Consider the following 23,229-nt stretch of genomic DNA (forward strand, 5'->3'; position numbering starts at 1 on the left):
TGTCAGTCGACCTCATTCAGGGTTTGAGCCCAGAAAATCTATAAACAAAGAGAATGGATACTCAAGTTTAACACAGAAACACTTCATGTTATAAACATACGTTTTACAAAACGCTTCTAAATTACATTACAGCAGCATATCACCTTTCTCATCAGCGTCTCACCAATTGCTTATACCTCTTTCACAAACAACAACATTGAGTAATTTTGATTAAAAAAATCTACACTAGGAGTGTGTCAATTGCAGATTTCTGGCCAATCTTTAAAAATCTGACATGTCAATTCTGATTTTGGCCGATACTGATCGTCTTGCCTGAATATTGCTAAATGCAGAAACGTCAGTGGGTTGGCAAGAGTGGGGTGACTATTGATAACTGCAAACATGGAGACATGACCTGGTGGGCTGGTCTATCGGTCAAACGTCTCTAACAGGAGAGGAAAGCGGTTGATTTTTAGATCTTTGCTGAAGTAGAAAAGATCAGTGGATGAAATCACTTTCACATGTATTGGCGGATCACCAATCGTCAAAATTAAGGATTTGGGGAAGATTTATTGGTGCACCCCTAACATACACAATACACAAATATTTTCTTTTGAAAATAAAAACATACACTGATTTTTGCATATTTGTTAAAATAAAGTCACCATGTCATGATTTTATGTCACAAGATGTATAATTCGTGAAAATAAAAACTCCTCCATTTCCCCTGAGCTACTATTTCCATCTGAAGAAATCCATCACTCCCAACCAAAACCAACCAATCAGAGACAGGAGGATAGTTTTAGCGCTGTCAATCAACCTCTTTATGCTGTCAATCAACTTAACATTACAGGAAAACCCTTTATCCACTGTCTTCGGTGTCCATGCTAACTAGCCTTAACATTCATCCTTAACATTCATGACAGGTTCTGTTAGCTGCAGCGTAGCCAAATGCAAAAGATCAGGGAGAAGTGGGATGAGCAGCACCACAGTGACAGTTTCAACAAATATGTAAAAAAAATTTATCATAAGTTACATAGTGCTTGATCTATGTTTTCGCATCCACCTGAATAATGTGTAGTTGCGCCACTGTGTGGAACCATTTTGATCTTATATTGGAAAATAAATTTGTTTTCATTTTTGTCATTTCATCCGGTTCTTGTCAGTTTCTACTTAATCTATCTGAACCCAAATTCAGCTGAAACTGACTTTTAGTTTACTTTTATATTATGTTCTGCAGGTTAAGTGTCGCATATGTTTAACTAAACTGTCTTATTTAAATAAATCCACCTTTTCAATGCTGAGGCATTATGAGGCCAGGCATGAGAATGAAGTCCCAGATTCACCCAGATAAACTCAGATATGCAGCCATTCTACAAATTACTCAGTTGCTTTTTATAAATTATTTCATATACAGTGAACCCTCACTGTAACGCGGTTCACTTTTCACGGTATCGCTGCTTCAGATTTTTTTGTGCAGTTTTTTTTCCACAGTGTTCTTCGTCAATAATTGACCATATGATTGGTAAAAACATTCTCCGCGCTACCTGAGTGCCAATAACGTTACAGTGTTTAATACAGATTGGCCACTCAGGAGATGGAAACTGAAACTTTCAATGTCTGCCGGGAAAAAAGAAAACTGTGGCCAGAGGCAGCAGAACCCGACCGGAGGCTCGTTTGATGAGATCCGTCGCTCTGCCGTAGATACAGCTGTGAATCTGGCGGGGCATCTTGGAGGAAACCCTGTAATGCCATGACTGCGGATCACCCGCGGATCATAAGGCCCGATTGATGCACACGCACATCCGATGATCTGAAATCATCGGTTTCGTAGAGTATTTATTTATGCTGTGTAATAATAAAGGTAACTACTTCACGGATTTTGTCTCACGGGTTATTTTCGGAACGCAACCGAAAAACAAGGGTTTGCTGTAAATGTAGTGTTTATTTAATTTTTTTCTACAGCAGAAGTTTTGTCAAAAAAGCTTAACAGGCTAAATTTCAAAAGGTTGTAAAAACTTTTTTTTAATAAAAATGTGTGGGGAAAAAAAACAGTCCATGCATCCTCATTCCAAACACATTCACTTACATTTTCACTTTATGGTACATGTTCACATTCTTTATTGACTGTAAAACAAATATATTTTAAATGTAACTGAAGATACAACATATAATATTCAATAAAATACAATGACGCTTATTGTACAGACTTGGTCATCAAATCACTACGTTGCCTGTAGGAATTTTTAATGTCCTGCAGGTGTCAGTATTGAGTGACACAGTATCGACACAGTATGAATACAGTGTTGCTATGAGTCGAAACGCCTCACGACGCCTCATTTACCCATCACTAGCAATACAGCAATCACCGCATTTTACTTTTATAATACACAAGCAAACACAGCATTATAAAAAATATTTTTTGTAAAAAAAAAAAAAAAAGACTGCAAAACAGTCTGCAATTATAGACTGTGCCATGAGTCTCACGAAGTCAAACGAAGTCAACTAAAATATTTCAAAACATTATTCACAGAAAAGAATGTGTTTTTACTTATTTTACTTTACCAGGGAGGTGGCAGAAAGGTAACTCCGTCTCTTAATCCAACCGAAGTCCAAAAGATATATGTTCCAGGGTCCGGTTAGCGAGCTTGAAATGTCGTCTGACCAGTTTTCGCGCTTCGCGCAGGTTCTTGTTCCCATGATGCAATGTGTAAAATGGGAAATATGGTACAAATACATGTAAAACTAAAAAACTGAGAAATTCCTTCAAATTTCTACAGTACATTTACCCGTTTTTTTCCAGGATACTTTATTTTATTGTGATGTCACAAAGAGAGTGTTTCGCGTTGGATGGACGACAGTAACTATTCTTCGTTTCAGTTTGGAGGCCTGTCGGCTCCAAACACTTACAAATAAAAACTCAACACGGCTGAATGAAGGCCAAACTCGTCCATTGGCCGTCCATTACTCACTAATGGTTATGATGAAAATTTGGCTCAGATAGATCCCAGCCGGGCCACATTGAGAGTCATTTTCTCCTGAATCCCCTCCATCCATTAGAGCACAAAGCTGCAGATGTTTTCAGACAATGATCATAGTGATGATTACAGCACATATTATTCAAGACGGCTGCTTCCCTTCAAGATGGAGTAAAAATTCTCAAGAATGTTTGACAACTGGATATTTAAAGGCCGTTAAGTTGTCCAGAAACTGAACTGTCAGTTTTATTTTTAACTGGAAGAAACCATCAGAGAATCAATCAGTGGATAAAGATTTCTAAAAGAAGTTCTGATATCATAAAAAGTCTTTAGTTTCTATTGGATTTATGTACATAATGATTATAATATTTATATAAAATGACTGTAATATTAAGAACAAAACATTATATATAAAAGCCCAACATTTTACTTTTTTAATCATGTATTAGTGCAGTTGAATCATTCTATGATTCAACTGCATTGAATATTGCAGCTTATGACGATTTTACAAACTAAACTGGAAATAAATGTCAGTCTTTGCAAGAAGTTCCAATATTTATTATTGCTTTACATTATTGTATTAAATCTTCAAAAGTAAATGAAAAGATTTAAATCAGTTGAGATAAACACAATTTTTGACATGTAGGCAGTTGGTTTTTCTGCTGTTTGACTTGATGCCATCTATTCTTTTTTTGTTGTAAATAAGCTGTAATAGTTAAATCATAAAAGGGGGAACATAACAGGCTTCCCATATCATACTAAAGGTGGGCTCAATGTATTTTCAGTAACCAGAAGTTTTTAAAAATAAGATGTTTTTCCAATTTTAAACTAATTATTATTTTACAAATTATTCCAACGATGACTTAATTGGATAATAAAATTGGCACGTTCAGCTGCTTTTTTATTTAACCACTTGAGCCTGTTTATACAATAATAGAAAAACAGTAAAAAATAAAATAAAATAAACAATTCTATTTCCTTTTTTAACCCTTGTGCGTGCGAGGACTTAGGCAAACATGGAGGACTGTGGCAAATGACACAAGTTTTACGGGTGTGGGGTCAGTTGGATCCCATTTGTAAACACAAGGGTTAAATAAACATTTTAATGCCTACAATGCAGCATTACTTTAACGCGTGCTTGAACATTTGTAAAGGATGCATCTGGAGATCTCACTGGTTCTTGTGTTTTATGTTATTCCATCTCCATAAGATAAAAGCAAATAAGGAATTCATACTTGAACTGTTAAAGCCAAAAGTTGTGACTTATTCCTGTAGGAGCTTACAGTTTTTTCAGATGCATTTATGTCTCAATAGTAACATATGGTTAATAACTGATGTATTGACAGAACTAATGCAACTCAGATGTAGTTGGGCAGATGTATGGAGTTACAAAGGCTTCCAGCTCTGAACAAGGTACCAAAAACACCAAATAGCAAAAACAAAAAGCTGCAATCTGGAAACACAGGGCTACATACGTTTCCTGTGCAAAGCTGCATGTCAGTTTCTTCACATTACAAAATTGCATGAGATTGTTTTTGGGCAAATTTGACCCAGAAACATAACATCGTCACTTCTGCATATTCCTGTCAGTCCCACTCATTTTAAAAGATGTTTAAAAGAGCAGAAGTTCCCCAAATTCATCCTCTTCACGTAGCTCCATACTTCCACTGAATTTTAAGCTCCCAAGGGCAAACAAGTGAGGTAATGAAGCGCGACAACGATGGCTCAGCTTCCCTCGACTCCCAACATCCCCGGAGCCTCACATTTAGCCAGCTAACTGCAAATGGAAAGTGGGCTAACTGCAAATTGAATGTCGCCTGGCAGAGGCGGCCGACGTGAGAGACCGAAGCAGGTACTTCCAAGAAAGAGGAAAAAAAAGGAAAAAAAAAAAAAAAAGATGACGGGGCAGCGTGTTTTTCTGAAGTCCATGATGTCTTTGGAGGTTTATGTGTCTGACGTATTCAGATTTTCACTAATAAGGATCAGAAGAGTTTTGGATTCTCTCTACCAAGCAAAAAACAATTCAAAACTCACCTATAAAAACATGTTAGCTCACTGGCAGACAATAAAACAAAAAGCTAAAGCATCTTTTGCTGGGATGTTTCAAACCATTTGGAATTCAGGGAATGTTTTTGGCTACAGAATACCTAAATCAACAGAAAAAGCAATAAAAACAAACAAAAAGTTGTGTTTCTACCCATATTGCAACTTTTGTTTTTTAACTTTCCATTCATAGTGAATGAGTTTACACCAAATCCTACAACAGTTACCACAACCAGTATAATGGAAATTTATGGAATACGTCATAAGCCTTGTTAGTTAGTATTGTTTATTTTTTATTTATCAATTTTATTTCTCTTCTACATTTTTAAACATATTTTAAAGAATAAAACAAACCAAATGATAAAAAATGGTTTTAAGGGTGTGCTGTGGTGGTGCAGGGGTTAAACACAACCCACATAGGGATGCAGGTTCGATTCCTGGCCTGGTGACCTTTGCCATGTCTTCTCCCTTTTCTCATTACCCACTTTCCTGTCAATTAACTATCAAATAAAGGCCACTAGAGCCAAAAAAATCTTTAAAAAATAGGTTTTAAAATGGAAACGATGCTTAAAAATAAAAAAACAAGAAAAGGAAAAACAATTTAGTATAACTTGAGATTTAAAGGATGAATTATTAACTATGCCTGCAGAATTAAATCATGACTTATCAATTTAAATAGAACATTTAATAGACCATTAACTGGCCAAATGGTCTTTATGATTTATGTAACCTCTTCATGTAGTAGAATACTTACACAAGCATTTTTTCTTAATTTTTGACAGACTTAGCACTTTTTACTATAAAAATTATATGCACTGTTGGACATGAAGACCAGTAAAAAACAAAAAACAAAAAACAAAACAAAAACTGTGACCTTTTATTTTTCTTATCAATTACATAAAAATGTGATTTAGCAATATAAAAAAAAAAAAAAAAAAAAAAAAAAAATAATAATAATAATAATAATAATAATAATAATAATAATAATAATAATAATAATAAAAACATATCGTCCCTCCATTAACTTTCAATATTGCTTCATTAATGTGCAACACAGTAACACTGAGGACAAGTCTAATATTTTGAAGGCAGACAATCAGCATCTTAAGGATTGTATTATAAATGCCCTCTTGTTTCTGTCAACAACCTTCCAACAAGCAGTATGAAAAACACAGGCACTGAATCTCCGGTTTAACAACCAGCATATTTAAACCTCGTGATGGTATAAAAGAAAAGCAAAAGCATCGGTGATACACAGAGGAAGCAGCAGGAGACGAGTAATCCTCAGCCTACAGTGTGACAGCACTCTGAAAGAGACCACTGATCTGGATTAATTCTGGATTCGCAGTGTCAAGTTTACAGCTGCGCAGATAAACACCATCTCCACCTTTTCTCTGCTGGTTTTGATGTGCCATAATCCTCCTATCCTCTCAGGAGGCATCCCATAAAACCCACTCCTTGGTTTCATTTTGCCAGCCTAAGGAAAAATTACTTTACTGCTGACTGATAAGATACTGAAATTTCTATAGCAATTAAAAAAGAACTGGATGACAAAAGTAGATTAGGAAACGATCCAACCCACAATCCCAGGACAGATAGTTAAAGGACATCTTTTATATTTTTTCCACACTGTAAGACCAAATGAAACCTAAGCTCATACAACACCTAAAATACACAGTGGAGCCAAAAACTATTCATAGTCCTGGCACAATTAGGTTTAAATCATTTTACCAACATGTAACTTTTTTAATCAGAGTTTGAGCAGCAGCCCAGCCAGGACACAAACAATCATGGTCTAACCAGAGACTTAAAATTAGTTTATGACAAAACTCAATTATTTAACTTTTTTACTTTGGAAAAATACATTTCAATAAGTTTAATATAATTTCCTTGTGTCATTTTAGTTTACCTAGCTAGTGAGGGGCGCTAAAGTTAAGGGAGACTCGATGTGATGTTGTGAGCACTGTTGACAACCAAAGCTAGCTATGTCATATTCGGAAATTTCACTAAATTTTAATTGTGAACGGGGTGCTGTGGAGGTGCAGAGGTTAAGCACAACCCACACATGGAGGCCTCAGTCCTTGATGCAGCTGTCGCAGGTTCGAACCCCGGCCTAGTGATCCCCTTCTCTCATTACCCACTTTCTTGTCAATTCACTATCAAGTAAAGGCCACTAGAGCCAATAGAAAAAAATAATAAAAAAATTGTAGTTGTGAAAAACATGTGTTCTATATAAAAACATTTATTCATGATGGTGAATGTTCAGCATAGTTTTTTGGAAATTTTTTTTTATTTCTTTGCCTTTGGATATATTCAGACATTATGCAAATGCCACCTTTTTTTTCCGTCTTTTTTTTTGCCCATATCAGAGTTTTTCACAGAACGGGCCTAATTACGATCTTTTCTCCCCCCCAAAAAACTTGATTTGATGGACCTCCATATATGGAACTAATCGTTTTCAAAGTGTCTGCAGTCTGAGCGGTCATGTCACATATATCTGACTTTTATGTCATTGACATGAGACATGTGTCATGATTCTGCACCAGAATCTCAGTAAATCTTGATGTAAACAATTGATTATTCATTACAGATAACTTTCCAAAATTTTGTGCAAAGAACAGATGTCTGCAAAGTAAAAATAAAGGTTGTTGGTTTTAAATGGAATAATGGTGCCACAGAGAGATACACAAATACTATTTGCAACAAAAAATTTGTAATTAAACAATGACTATTTGGCAGGAATAATAATAAAGAAAAAGAGAAGCTGCTGTGTGCTCTCTTCAATGACAGATGAAGAGGTAATATAGAAAAGTAAAGTTTCTCCTAGGAGCCTACAGGAGCTTCTTCTGACATTGTGATGCAATTCAGCTGAAGTTGTGAGAAGCTTAGGGACCACAGCCGAGGGCTTTCACTCAGACACTGAGCTGTTTTTATTTCTGTCTAAGGGAATCTGTCTCCCACTCTGTCCTCCAGTTGAATAAGAATCTCAGGATCCCAACAGACATACCACCTGTGGCCAACACACTCCACTCATTCTGTAGACTGAGGAAACTGATCAGGAAAACCACAGGAAACTGTAGGATTAAAAACTGTAGGAGGATTAAAAACTGTAGGATTAAAAACTGTAGGAGGATTAAAAACTGTAGGATTAAAAATTGCAGTAGTAGTCTAAAGCATTTACAGTAGGGTGTTTGAAAAGGGACATACTATATATAAATAAAAGCGTCAATTTATAAGAATTTCAAATACTTATCTGATATTAAAACCAACGACCACAAAATCAAAATAAGGTAAAATAAGGTATGTTTATTAGCTGTTGAACCCCAATGCTGTAAAACTGTCAGCAACTTAATTTTTCTTTGGGATCAATAAACCATTTTTTAAAATTTGAACTCCAACTGAACTGGGGCAGTAAGTTTCAGTGAGCAACTATGCAGCTTGAAATTTACTAGCTGTCACATTTAGTCGTAACAGACTGAGTAACACTGACCTTAGCTATGAATCTGATTAAATAGATATATGTTTCAATAACCGCTACCTTGACTCTTGGGAAGTGTTTACCCTAAGATTTATAAGCTTATGGTAAACTGGCTATTAAACTGGCTTTAAATAACTTAAACAGTACAATAAATTTGACTTAGAAAAGTTGCCAACAGCAAATTTGACTTTGAGTGTTTGACTTGAGTAGTTAGTAGCTAAAGTAAATGTTAGCTTGACTCATAATAGCTAGTGGAAACGTACATGCACAAATGATCATGTACACCTCACTTCCTTCTGTTATCCATGCAGCTGTGGAGCTGATCGCTCCCAAGGACATGCCTTGATAACAACATCTTATCAGACTTCTGCCGAGAGGCTGAGCAACGTGGTTTCATGGCCCAGTGATGTCACCGCCTTCATCATGTCTTTGTTTTTTCCTTTGTTTTGTCTCAATGTGTCCTAATGTGTCTTTTCCTCTTTTTATTTCATTCCAATTTTAATTTTTAGAAGCTGTGGAGTACTCACTTTTAACCCAGAAAATAGTCACTCTTTAATTTATTTCTTTAGAAACTAGAGGATTCACTAATTAGACCAATATTAGATTATTTTTTAGATTATTATGCAGAGACTTCTATTATTGCAACACAGAAAAGGAATTAGAATGAACTTAGAATCAGAAAAAAAAATATATTCCAGAACCGGAACATTTAGTTTTTATTATTAGAAACAGTGGAATACTCATTATTTTTTATAAATTTAGAGCATACTTAGAAAGTCCAGAGAATACTTACTTATACTTATCTAGCAACCCAGCGGTCCAGAGGATACTTACTTACTTACACTTATTTAGCAACTTACACTTACACTTATTTAGGGATTAGAACTCGGAACCCAGAAAAAAACACCTTAGCAACTACTTTTTAGACTCTTCTTCTTCGAACCCAGTAAAGGAATTAGTCCAGGATACTTACTTATACTTATCTACCAACTCTGAATAGGAGTATCTAGTTTATTTACTTTGGATCAACATCATTAGCTTTTTCTTCTTTTGTTATTTTGTTTGTATTTCATTTTAATTCCCATAAGGCACTTTGTATTGCTGGAAATGTGCTATATAAATAAAATTATCTTTACCTTTACACTTAATTTGGTAAATGATATTACAGTTACTTCAATAGTTTCTACTACCTAATAACTCTGAGCAGGTTGACTACATATCAACCTTACAGTTGAGAGTTTTCTCTCAAACTCGACTTTCTTTAAGCAATTTCTTTTCTAAAACTTTGATAAAACTTAAAATAAATAAAATAACCTTGCACATAACTTTGTAAATCACAAGAGAAGCAAATGACACTGAAAAACCCTCAGCAAATGTGAAAAATAACTGCTTACAGAGCAAGTGACCCTCCAGCTGAGAAATGAAGCTGGGAGCCACTTTTGTTTTGAAGTTGCCACGCTGAGTCGCAGCGGCTTTATAAACACAGACTGAACCACAAACGTTCATCTTTGCCTGACGGGTCTATTCCTTTTAAGGTCACGGCGCTTCCAGCTGTTTAAAGAGGGAATCTGAGGTTCCTAAAAGCTAAAACTACTTTTTTACTAACAGTAACATGGTAAGAAAATACACAGCAAATTTGGAAGTTTTCCATCAACTCCTACAGAGTTAAATTTTACACTTTTAAGGTGTCTATATAGGTCCACACTGGATGGTGTAGAAGTTACACTTTTGAAAGTGTTATTTGTGATAGAGTTGAATCAACATTCATAGTTGAAATCAAATACACTTCAGTGTTAATTTACCCAAAAACGAGTGTATATTGTCAAAAGTTAACACTATGAACGTGTTAATCTAACACAGAATGGTGTAAAGTATATATTAACATAGAAATCTGAGTTTTGAAATACTACTGGCAGGGTGTGCTGTGGTGGCACAGGGGTTAAGCACAACCCACATATGGAGGCTCCAGTTTTCAATGCGACTGTCGTGGGTTCGCTTCCCGGTCTTCCCCTTCTCTCATTACTCACTTTTTTTTGTCAATTTACTGCCAAATAAAAGCCACTAGAGCAATTAAAACCTTTTTTCCCCCAGAAGCTACTGGCCATCAATCTCCAAATTCATTTTAAGACGTTAGATGCTACAGAAACACCAGCACCATTCGCAGAATATAATCTACTTTTTTCATGTTTCAAAACATGAAACAGCACTGACAGCAATATACAACAAAAGTCATATATTCATGGTACTTTGCACTGAAGGTGAAGCTTTGAAAGTTCATTAGAAGCGGCCATGGATGGTCTTGTGATCACTGACGGTGAAGTGTCTTTGGTGCTGCTCTTGTTTTCACCAATATGAAGGAGGAAGACTTCAAGCCTGGAAGAAAAAACAGGAAATATAGCAGAAACATTAGGATAATTAATAAATATTTTAAAAAGTAGTGTGAGCAAAACTAATCAGACTCACCTGTGTGTGTCACCATAGTCATTCAAATTACCCACCTGGTTTACAAGATAAAGCATAAAAAAGTCAGAAATAATTACTAAAGAAATTAGTCAGCTTATAGAAAAAAAATTTGGACAGCATTAAAAGTCGCACCAACTTGTCTGAAGAAATGTGTTGAAGTCATCATAACAGGCTTCAGTCACCACCATGACACACTAACAAAGAAAAAACATTTAGGCAGTTTTTAGATGTGCCACAGGTACAAAATACCAGAGTCAAATGGCTCAATTGCCTCCTCACTGTGTAGATATGTTCTCCAGAGTCCTGCTAATCACCTAATTCAGGTGTGGTGCTGCAGGACAGTGGTCCTCCAGGACTGGAATTTTACACCTGTGGCTTAGATCAAGCCAAATGGTCCAGCACAGCCACTCTTCCATTTGCAGTCTACAGCCAAAAACTTAAAGAAAACGACCCCGCAGCTAAATAATGCCAATTCAAATGGCCCCCAGATTTTCCTGACAGTTTCAATGTTAGGTTAAGATAATAAACAGTCATATATACCGTGATATCCAAACAAATAAACGTACGTTAAGCAAACTGTATATGAATCAATACTCGTGTAAACGGAAACTCCTGATAATAACTGATAATTTTAACATGGATCTTACCTTGTTATAATAAGCTCCACACAAGACGCCATACTGCTGCCTCCACTCCTCAGGCAAACATGTGACGCAGTAGCGGAACAAGACGGCGTCGGCCGGCAGGCGGGGCTCATGACTGGGCCCAAATAATAAAGCTCATGGTAATTTAACTTTACAACATAGACATGCCCGCAACAGCGGAGCTAACAAGTTTCATCACCACAGAGAGCGACTATGTCATTTTGAAGTCCATCTGACATGAAAGTACAACAAACCAAGAGAAGAACAGAAACATCAGGCTGCTGGTCACTAATGATGAAACAACACAAATTCAAAACATGTTAACGTTCCGTAGCTCTAGCTAGTTTGCCATTTGCTGCCAAGTGACTGATGATGACGTTGGTGACAACCTTTACCCAGAATGCACCTGGAGAAAATAAGGACGATTAATTTGTAGTTTTGTGTGTCATAAAGTCAAATATAAGAGTGAAAATAAAGCCTGTCAAGTGGCACAACATTTTATTCAATATTTTACACCCACTATGTCACTAAAATCAGTCAGTCTGGTAAAGTTTTTAGTAACCATGAGTCAACAATGGGGCACCCTACTATATAAGCTATCTAAATCAACACCACTGAGTGTTGAGTTAGCAATCAACACTGGACTGTACTAACCCTCTGGAACTCTTGGAGAATCTAACACTCTTGTTGTTGAATTACAAGTGTTGGATGGATGCCGTATTTTTAACGTACAACACTTTCACTGGAAATCTGACACTTCTGAATTTGCTGTGTAAATACAGACACTACCATCTTTAATAAGGTCAAAACACTGACCTACTTGTTAAACATTAATGTTTATATCTGCCACTCCGGCTTCCTTCCACTGTCCAAAAACATGACTGTCAGGTTAATTGGAACGTTAGCTGGAGATAGGCACCAGCCTATCTCCCCACCTCCCCACCCCACTAGGGACAGGGGTGTTAGAAAATGGATGGATGGAAGATATCTGCCAAGGGAGTGAGTTATTTTCAGTTGTAAATTACCCTTTTTTTTTTTTTTTTTACAACTTTCAGTTGTAAAAAGCATGTCAAACAGATGTTTAAAGCATTTTAAATCTGCAAATAAGGAATTAAAGGTCCAGAAGTAATCATAACTATGATGTAAATATTGTTCTCTTCTTACACTTTTACATGTTGTAAATGGCAGAATAATTCAATTAAAATTGTGATGACAATTAAGAATGCCTGCCAAAAGAATTGAAGCACACTTTTTACTGTGTGCATCTCTTCTGCATCCAGACGGGATGATTTTTAGTGCACTCTGTTCCACTAAAAATACAATAGAAATATACATCAAATGCTAAGCTCCACTAAAATTAATGAACTATAGCTTTGAATAGAAATACATTATAAAATTACCCAGAATGCCCTGCACTATGGACCACTTCCTGCTCTTATAGCAGTTTCTGATCTGTTTGGCATTAACATATGCATTCAAAACGTGCCGGAGTTCACTTCAACCAAACCGAGACCTAGGTTTATAGGCAGACCAGAGTTTGCTTTTTTTGGTTTGCACATTCACACCGCCACAAACAAACTAGAGTTTGATTTTAGAAAGTAGCCATACTTTGATTTAATATTTAAAAATTCAGAGTCAAATTCATTCCCTCCAGTTAGCTTTGTTAAATTGCTTTCAAACATATTTTAATTTGGATGTAAACCTTGTTTTGTGTTTAACTTCTTTCCGCTTTGCCATTCTTCAAGTTCATTGTGTGTCTTGTCTGTGTTAATTTGGTTTATGAAGCATCATAAACCAAACGGTTTGGCGTTGCAGTGGAAAAAATGGAAATACAAAGATCATTTAGTTTGCATCTTTGTTACACTCCGTCATGCACTTTCAGAGCATGACGTCTCTGAAAGTGTAAGATATTAAACAGACCATTTTCAAAAAGTTGTTTGATTGGAGAAAATGTATTTTCCATGACTGGCACTTCCTCCCCCAGCAGCAAAATAAACATGCAAACAGGAGAGAAAATGAGGTCTGTTCAGAGGGCAACCGCATGCAAGGGGACCTGCTTCCGTCTGCCTCAACAACAAAATGCTGCCGTGCCGAATTATCACAGCCAATTTACTGCCTGCACCGTTATCATACATCCAACATAACTTTAAAAGAAGTGAGATACAACAGATTTTTTCCCCTTGAGCAGTGAAATGGAAAGTTATTCAGACACTGATGCAAAAATGATGACTCCATCAAGGGAGTTTTCATAAAGATGAAAATGAACTGAACCTCACATTCATGTAGGTTCTGATGCTGAAGGAGGCAAACTCAGCATAAAGCAACAAAAAGCCAAGATCCAGACTTTCTGCTGGCATGGAAACGACGACACAAGCATGGATTTGGTTTAAACTCTGGCTTCAGCAGGAAGCACAATGATACCTCCAGAAGGGATTCATTAAAACCAAACATCAGTATTTGCTGAGCACAATAGATGGAATAATTTTATTTACTTCCCTGCAGCTAAAGGTTTAAATGTTTGGTCTCTGCCTCAAGATCAAGTATTCCTGCATTAAAACTAGTGGCGTGCCACCGACCATAATCTGACCATTTCCATGAAAAATCTTATGATCGGTGATCGCCAGTCACTGGCTCTTGTTGCCAATCACAAAAAAACGATCACCTGCATCTTATACTTTACAACCTGCAGAAGCCAGTGTGCACCGTATCTACCCCTTTACTGCACACTGCATGTGGTCGTGGCAGTAAAGCTATGTCATGTGGAACTGTAACTGAGAGTGAATGGGGAAGTTTGCGTATTGCGATGAAAGAATACCTCGGGGGTGAAGCACATGAAAATGTATCAACGCAACACATTTAATGACAATAAAAAAAGAAGCACTTGATATAATATTGGCCTATGGAGGCTCACTGCAGGAAAAAAAAACATTCAGAGTGGTCAGACAGCAGGTAAAGCAAAGCACAACTACCAACACTCATCTGGATGGAACTATGTGCTACTGACACCAAATATTTCACAGATGTAGCGGAATGGGAGCTCCAGCAGACTGGGTCCTCTCACATCCTCCAATGCTGGAGCATGCAACTTAAAAAAAGTTTTAACATGTATATTAAAACTTTCACTGTCCTAACATGAGATAATCTGTGAATAAAAAAGAAAAGAAAAGCTCCTTTGCCTCCTCCCTGTGTTTTGTGTTAAACCACTCAGTGAGAAACAACCAATAAGAACCAGGACAAAACAGCCAGCCATGCTCACATGCACATAGGATTGTTTTTTGTCTACATTAGGTACATTTTTGGGTCCAATTTGCAAGATCACGTAGTAGCATTTATATCTAGAGAGAAAAATTAACAGCCAATCCATGTGTTCTGTATTGGTGATCAGCAGTGATGGCCCTCATGGGTGATCGGTATCAGGACCTGATCAGAGCATCCCTATTTAAAACAAAGTTTAAAGGCATAATTGCAAGAATAAAAATCATAATTATGAGAATAAAAGCCAACTACAAGACTACAAGTATTAAAGTCAATCTTGAGTTTTTGTCAATTACAAATTTGAAAGTTGTAATTACGAGAATAAGTTATAAATTTGACTTAAAGTCATGATGACTTGTTTCAAAGTGTATTACAAGTTTTAAAGTTAGAATTACAAGCTTTAAAGTCATAATTGTGAATCTTAAAAGTCGTAATTACAAGAATATAAGTTGGGATTTATAAAGTCTGTGAGACAACACACAAAGACTAAACTTGAATATTTTACAGCATTTGTGTTCTCAGATGCAGATTACACTGGACAGCTGAAGTCAGTTCTTCCGTTAATGAAATATTTCCATTGAGATTGGCAGATTTTATCAGTGTATATGAATGAGAATGCTGTGAGTAAACACAAAGAGCTGCTGTTGTGTAATTTAAATAAACAAGAAAATATGAATTGCAGAGGAGTTAAAACTGGGAGATTATGGAAACAAAATGTTTGTTATATTCAACCAGTGAGAACAGTTTTGAACTCTTCCACCAAAACTCCAATGTTGTTCAGGGTCACAGAGCTGAGATTAAACAAAATTAGAGAAGCAGATGGGAAAAGGGGACATCATGCAACATCAATTGAACATCACTGGAGGACTGTAGGAGTTCAGCACAGCAATCTCTCAGAGGCAGAAGTGGCATGGATCACTTCTGCCTCTGAGAGAAGTGATCCATGCTCTTCACATCCAGAGAGTGTGAAGAGCATCAGTTTCAGTTTCTTATCAGGTTGGACCTGACAAGATCCAAAGACCCAAGGTTTGACTGTCCTGATCATGAAGCACAAAGGCTGTATAATATTAAGAAAACAGATAAGACCTTATGAATGTATTATGTTTTATCTTTTTCCCAAATTCCACTTTGTCCATTCTAACAATATTTATTAAAATATTGTAAATTCTTCAAAATTTAAACCAATCAGAAAGTTTACTTTATAAAAGTGCTAAGAATAATCTTTGTGTTCGAGCTTCCTTGGTTCACAAATACATATCTACAAATCGTAACCAATTGTCAATAGCTGCTTTTAAACTCAGCCAGTTAAACTCCACTATCTGTCCCATGGTCAGACATCACAAAATCTGCAATGGAACAGTTAGTGGGTTTGATGTGCCCAACAGGAACATGGGCAAATCAGACTCTACTTAAAGATGCAGAATGTCATTTTTAGAAACAATATGTGTTTTTTTTTTTTTTACATATTTGTTAAAGTGGTCACTATGTTATGACTGCTCCAGGCTCTGATTGGTTGTTTTTGATCGGGATTGGTTCATTTCTTCAAACTGCGATAGCAGGGAGGAGGAGAAGGAGATTAAACTTTGCCTTGTCATGACACGGTGACAGTTTAGTAAATATGTAAAAAACATTTATATATATATATATGTTACATACTGCAGCCCTAACATTGCCTTCAGACAAATTATTTCCTGAGTGAATTTTAAAAATCGAGGATCTTGAATCTTGTTACAGACAAAACAAATGAATACTACTCATCTTTACAGCAGATTTTAACTACACATCTATAGCCTCTTGTCTAACAAATAATATATATACTTTGAAATTATGCTTTCACATTTCAATCCAAGAAGCATGGACGGAACCAACGTTGGTGCATTTGACCAGGTTAGTAAACTGCTGACTGGGTCACAGTGAAACACAATGAAAGGCACCTTCAGCATACTGGATCAGCTTTGAAAAGGAAGCGGAGCGAAAGGAGGAAAAATATATACTTTCTGCTGAAGCCAGGGTCCCATATTCCACACCCTTTATTGAATTGCTTTTATTATGTTGGAGGAAATGTGTTTTAGCTGCTTCCAAAGAGAACAGAGGAGGAGGCCACCTGAGATTCACAAAAAAGACACAAAATGGCTGCTTTTCTCATCTCCTCAAAGGAGATTTTCATAAAGGAAAAAGGTGGCAGAAAACCAGGACAGCAGCAGAAAACTTTCACTGTTCTCTTGTAGCAAAGTCTAATAGTTAAGGAAATTAAATCTCAGATTTCCAGAGTAAACCACTTTTGTTACTTAAGTGCTGACAACATCCTTTGGCTGTTTATTTTTCTCTGGAAACAGTCTGTCCAGTGACTACCATTAAATATTTATTAATAATGTCGTAAGACACAAGCATCTATATGCTGTTAGAGCAAAAGCTCAAAAATGATTTTCTTAGTCCAAAAAGGGAGTTTAAAAATGATATGCTTGAACCACAATTCAGGGTGAAAACTGATTTATTAATGTTTTATATTTTAAAGAATTTTAGTAGTTTCTTTTTAGAATTTTTTTAATAAATTGACGATGATGCAGACATGACGCATATTTGAGTTTGGGATCTTTGAAGATCCTCCAACTTACTAAGTTTAAAAGATGATTTTTGAAAAACATTCCAGTGCAGGGATGTCCAAACTTTTTGTCACATGGGCCAAGATTGTCACTTGAAGGCTAAAAATGTTTTTTATTTTTAATAACTTATATTGATGGTTTTTGGTTGTTGTTTTTTTCCTTTTTGAACAACTTGATATTGTAATAATTTAAACAAATGAAGTAGTCATATTGTTTTGTTGAAAAGAGCTGTTAATCTCAAGGGTTTTTGCAGGTTTGCCTCATCAAAAGATATATTTGTCAGGTGTTCTTTGACAGAATAGCAAACATTTAATCAATTCAGAGCAAGAAAAGCAGGATTTAGGTCACTCTGTTTGGAACAATTGCTATAGAGTCAAAAACCAAGCTTGGACCAGTTATCAAAGCTTACATAGTAGATATGAATCAGTTGAACAGTTTTTTATTTTTAATATAGCAGCATAATAGTTGAAAAATACTCAATATGTAAGAAGGTTTAAGGGTGGATTTCCACTTAATTATTCAACTTTCACACCCAGACATTAAAAAAAAATTTTTTCTAGTATTTTCCTTCCCATCTTAAGTAATTCTTCAAAGAAACAAGCAGCCTTGATAAAATAAATCATTAGGGTCACGATGTGATCAGTGGCGATCTGAACAGCCACTCTGCAAAGCAAAGCGGTTTAACTGACCTGCAGCAGCATCAGAGCCATATTCCTCTGTTTCTCATTCAGAACAAAATAAAATGACCTTTCGTTCTCATCTTCTGCTACCTGAAGACAGGATGTTTCTTGTGTTGCACAAGATATCTGGGTCCAAAACCTTAAAATATTCATGATCTAAGAAAGAAATGTGCAGATTTGGAAATAAAATCACATTTTTAAATATTCTCTCTCTCAATGTTTGGGTGCAGAAACCTGGAATCAGAATCTATTTTTAAAGTAGCAGGATTTTATTTTATTTTTTCCACTTCACATCTGTTGATCTTTTTCCTCCCCATTTTAAATCATAGTGCAGCCTGGATGTGGAAAGAAAAAAACAAAAGGAAAAAAAAATAAAACTCACGCACACAGAAATCCCCTGAGTACAACGCATAAATGTTGTGAGAGGAATGACAAACAGAGAGCAGAGCAGGGAACAGCAGATTCAGCAAGCTGGGATAAAAGGAGAAAAGAAAACACTAAAGTGAGAAGATAGGAAAGGAGAAAAAAAGACAGTAAAGAGGAAAGGAGGGACAGCATGTGGTCGAAGCAATCAGGATGAGGTAATACTGCTGATGAAATCCAGACAACGATGAAGACAGACCTCCAGCCAATGAGCTGGAGCCAAGGGGAAATCTTTTGCAATGTAGAGTATAAGCAGCAAAAGGAAAGAGCAAATGCTCATTTTCATCCTCTACACTGGAAAAAGTGTAGCACAGAGTTGTTCATTCAAGCTAATAACTACCATTGAATACAATGTAAAATAATGGACTTGGTTGTGAAAGTCTATTTTTTTGCATTCTGAGGTGTCAATTTTGATTCAGACTGAATTAATAACACTTCTGAAGGGAAGAAAGCAAATATTTTGGTTCCTCTCAAAACATGCTGAAAGGAAATGATGTCATATTTTCAATCTGAGTCACGTGAGAAGAAGTTGGGGAGAAGTGCTTGGAGAGCTTCGTCSGTTTCGGCATGGGGAAGAAGGAATGATTAACGTCCGAGCACGTCGTCAAAGAATAAACCTGCGGTAAGTACTAAACTAAGCTGATGTAAACGTGTCTTAACAAGCCTACAATTGTATTAATGCAAAAGACTGAGTTAATGTCACCTGGTTAGCAAGCTGAAAGTCCCGCCTAAATGTGGGTATCCCAGTAAACGCTTTCTTTTTCGCTGGGTTAAATGTGGTGTAATTTCTGAACTTACACGTATTTCACGAGAAATATAACTATGTGTACATTGTTCGGTTGTAGCTGGAATTAATCAAGGTRGGCATAATTCGTTACCAATCAATAGCTTCCACCACGGTTAGCTCGGCTACACGGTGAACTTGACTAGCTTAACCCATGTAAAGCCATGTTAGCAATTAGTTAGTCTAGTGTGTTTATACCACTATGATTGTAAAGTCCCAGTTTGTTAATGGTAGCGAGGCCCKTTGAAAATGAATGGTGTTTTGTGCATGCATTATACTTGTATGGTCGGTGATGTTTCCCAGTGTTCGCCATGCTGGTTTGTCCAACTGTTAAAACGGTTTCACAGGAAATGCTCTCGGTAAGCGAATCTCCTTGTTAAGCCTTAAACTTTTTGTTCGGCTCTACAACTGGTTTTCATGCATTTTGTTCACGACACTGCCCCATTTACTGTAGGTTAAGAACTTCATTTTCCGAATGCATTGTGTTTTCAGAGATATGTCATGGCATGCTGGCAGGTATCTTATGAAGTGTGATTTCAAACAAATACATAGACTAACCTTGAGGGGCTGACATACTGTGACAATGGACTAACGAACAGGGGCACTTGTACTGATAGAAAAGGGGTGCATACGCATTGTTTTATATTAGATTAACTTAAAGGGGCACTGACGCACCTTACTTATTACAACTCAAAGCTTTCATCTCATCTGTATGTTGACACAAGGTGGTTGTGAATGTGAATTAATAATTTCTCTTTCCTTCTGTCTTTCGTTTTATTCTCCTGCCACCCAGGTTTTGACTCCAGCTTCCTGAACGTCACTGACTGTCAGGGCATCTACATCAACAACTCGAGGTCCAACTTTGCAATATGGCGACTCCCGTCCGACTCCTCATCTTGTTGGGTGACGAAAGCGCTGAGAGGATGAAATTATCAAGGGTGCCGTTTTGATTGTCCCTAAAGGGTGCTGATGCAGATTTCCGAAGGGAGTGAATCCTCAAAGCTCTCATCATCTACCTGGGAGAACGTGTTGAGGACCTTCTAAAGGAATACATGGTATGTCCAGATATTTTCTGTCACAATGATGATTCAACTTTATTCATCACGGGAGACCACCTATGCCATTATACAGTATATAGTGATTAATGAGGTGTGCCAGACTGCAGTTGTTCAGTTGCATATTTCGTATATTTTGCCTCAGGTCTCCCAGAAAGATCAAGCCGAGCTGGAGAGGACCATCATGGCAGTCTTCGTCTTCAGAGAGAATTCAAGCCTTCTACAGCAGCCCCAAGACGTTGGGATTGTCATTGATGGTGTGGAAGTCCTCAATGAGTTGCCTTCTCTTGCAGCTGGAGTGGCAATGCTCTTTGGACTTTGCTATGCTCTTAGCATGGAGTATCCACAGGGTTTCAGGTTCACCTTTGAGGCCCTTCAGAAGATCCTGATGGAGCTTGGTTCCAACAAGATGACTTCCAAGATTCGCAAACTCAGTGGTGAACTCAAAACTGCACAGTAGTGTATATTTGTGTGTGCTTAATGTGTGCATGTAGTTGCCACTGGCATCTATTTAAGAGGTAGACCACCTCACAGCACTTTGTTATACAGGCTCACGGGGTCACTTTCATGGAGTGCTTTTGTTGGAATTTTAGTTCTTTGATGATGTTTACAGATGCAACATTCCTTCAAGTTCAGATGTGTTTGAACAGTACAACAACAGTGAATGCTTTCTGTCCATTTAATTTAGCTTGATAGGCCATATTGTCTTTATTTCATTTCTCTGATGTAGAGCAACAATGACATGTTTATATTTGTTTGTCTGAAAATGCAACTTTTTTTGTCCTTTTTTACTTGAGGAATAAATGGCTTAGAAAAAAACTGTTGCTGGAGTGTGTTAAGTGTGATGTGAGGGATGCAAATTGTTTATGAAACCAAGTTTATGAAATATTTAAAAAAAGAATTTCATGGTGCCAATGAATTAATTAATGCACTATATATATTTGATGGGTTCAATTTAAATATATTAGTTTGGTTCCAAAACTAAAATTTAAATAATTTAACTTGGATAAAGGTGAAGAATTAATATTGGGTCAAGTAAAGTAATATGATTTGAGTCAATATTAAATAGTCATGTTGTACCAAACCACTTTATTTAGATTCTGTGAAGTCAAATATATTAGATGCAACAAATGGACATCAATTTTTTTAATTTAAGCTGGGCCACACTTTTTCCAGTGTACTTGTTACATACTGTCAGCATTCTTTTGAAAAAATTAAATCAATAAGATGTTGTATTTACGTCAAACCTTAACAGTCCACAGGATGTGTTCTGAAATTTCCATAATCAAGGAAAAAAACTCGTCAATAGCTAATTTTCATCAACTAACATACATAAATAAACTGAAATGATGGAGACTCTTGATCACAGTACAGTGGGGAGAGACATCCCATTGTGTTGGTGATGTCAGACACTGGCTCCAATATCAGGCTGCAGCAAAACCAACGTCATGTTCTGAGCAGCCAAACGGCTGCAGGTTTCACCAGCTCAAATTCAACAAATTCAAGACTTTTACAGATCATTATGAATGAAATGTAACACCTGAATCATAACAAATATACAAAAGAAAATCATACACACACAGACAGAGAATCTGAGGCAAGATCTGAAAACAATCATTCACAAACAATCTCCTTTTAATCTGAGCTGTTTTCCAAAGAAGAATGGGAAAAAATTTCAGTCACTAGTTGTGGAAAGCTAGTAGAGACAAACACTAAAACACATGCAGGTGGAATTACAGCAAAAGGTGGTTTCACAGACTGTTGGCTCTGGGGAAGCTGAATACTTTTGCACACCACACGTTTCACTTTTTTGTCAAAACGTTTTGGACCATGTATAATTTTCTTTCCACTTCACAACTGCATAACTCTTTGTGTTAGTCTTTTATATGAAATTCCAATGAAATATATTTATGTTTGTGGTTGCATTGTGACAAAATATAAGACCTTTTGTAAGTTTTTATAGATGGGATGTTTGTTAAAAGTGGTTTATTAAAAACATTTTGTTTAGTCACCAAACAAAAAAAAATGTTCAAGAGCGTCTTGAATAGCACACTACTATTCAACAAAAAGGTAACCAGACGTCACCTGAGGAGGAAATGATCTTTATTGTTCTGGCATGTTGTACCTCAACAGCATCCACAGCAGAGTATTTGATTCTTATTTGTCCATCTCAAGCCAAACAAAGTGTGACACCAAGAGGTTCAGCTGTGGGTCAGTGAAAGAAACCTCTTTCTTAGGGAGGCTACAAAGACTGAACTCCTGGGAGAGTAAAGGCTCCTTGTTTTCTTCCGTCACGTTTGGTTCATTCCCTCACACTGTAGAGAACACAAACTAAACCCTTCACTACATTCTGATTATTCCTCTATACAGCAGATTCATTTACACTCCACTTTATTGTTTAGAAATTCTATATTTTTACCAGATAAGAGTAGGGGTGTTTTCATGCCAGGGGGACCACAATTGCATTTACCCAGAATGCACTGCACTATGGTTTGCTTCCTACTTTTAGAGCAGTCTCTGGCCCGCTTGGCATTCACATTTGCATTTCAACTACACCAGAGTTCACTTCAACTGAACAGAGACCAAGGTCAGTAGAAGGACCAGAGTTCTCTTCCTTCCGACTGCCTAGGGCAGCTGTGGCTACTATCCCGTTGCTTAAAAGTGACTCTTTAAGGAGAAAACTTTACAAAGAAATCAGCATCAGTAAGTCCAGAATGAAAATCTCCTTGTGGACATTTCCAGCCTGCTCAGCCTGTAAAGAAATCTTCCTGTCTGGGTTTAATTTCAGCTTTGCACCTGGCAGCCAGTTTCTGCAAACTTTCACTCTGTTCTGATGGTGATCTT

The 23,229-nt window shown here is 36.7% G+C and overlaps 1 protein-coding gene and 1 long non-coding RNA gene across 3 annotated transcripts in view; one reads left to right on the forward strand and one right to left on the reverse strand.

The window, feature by feature from the left end:
* LOC103476244 (rho GTPase-activating protein 7) overlaps nucleotides 1–23,229 on the reverse strand; it is a 114,511-nt gene that overhangs the window by 88,555 nt on the left and 2,727 nt on the right. The gene's annotated exons all lie outside the window — the stretch shown is intronic.
* On the forward strand, nucleotides 18,842–21,232 carry LOC108166893 (uncharacterized). The gene is made up of 3 exons (XR_001777304.1): nucleotides 18,842–19,168; nucleotides 20,124–20,385; nucleotides 20,531–21,232. It is a non-coding gene; the product is annotated as an uncharacterized LOC108166893 (long non-coding RNA).

This window comes from Poecilia reticulata, linkage group LG14 (assembly GCF_000633615.1).
Source record: "Poecilia reticulata strain Guanapo linkage group LG14, Guppy_female_1.0+MT, whole genome shotgun sequence".
Classification (NCBI taxonomy): Eukaryota; Metazoa; Chordata; class Actinopteri; order Cyprinodontiformes; family Poeciliidae; genus Poecilia; species Poecilia reticulata.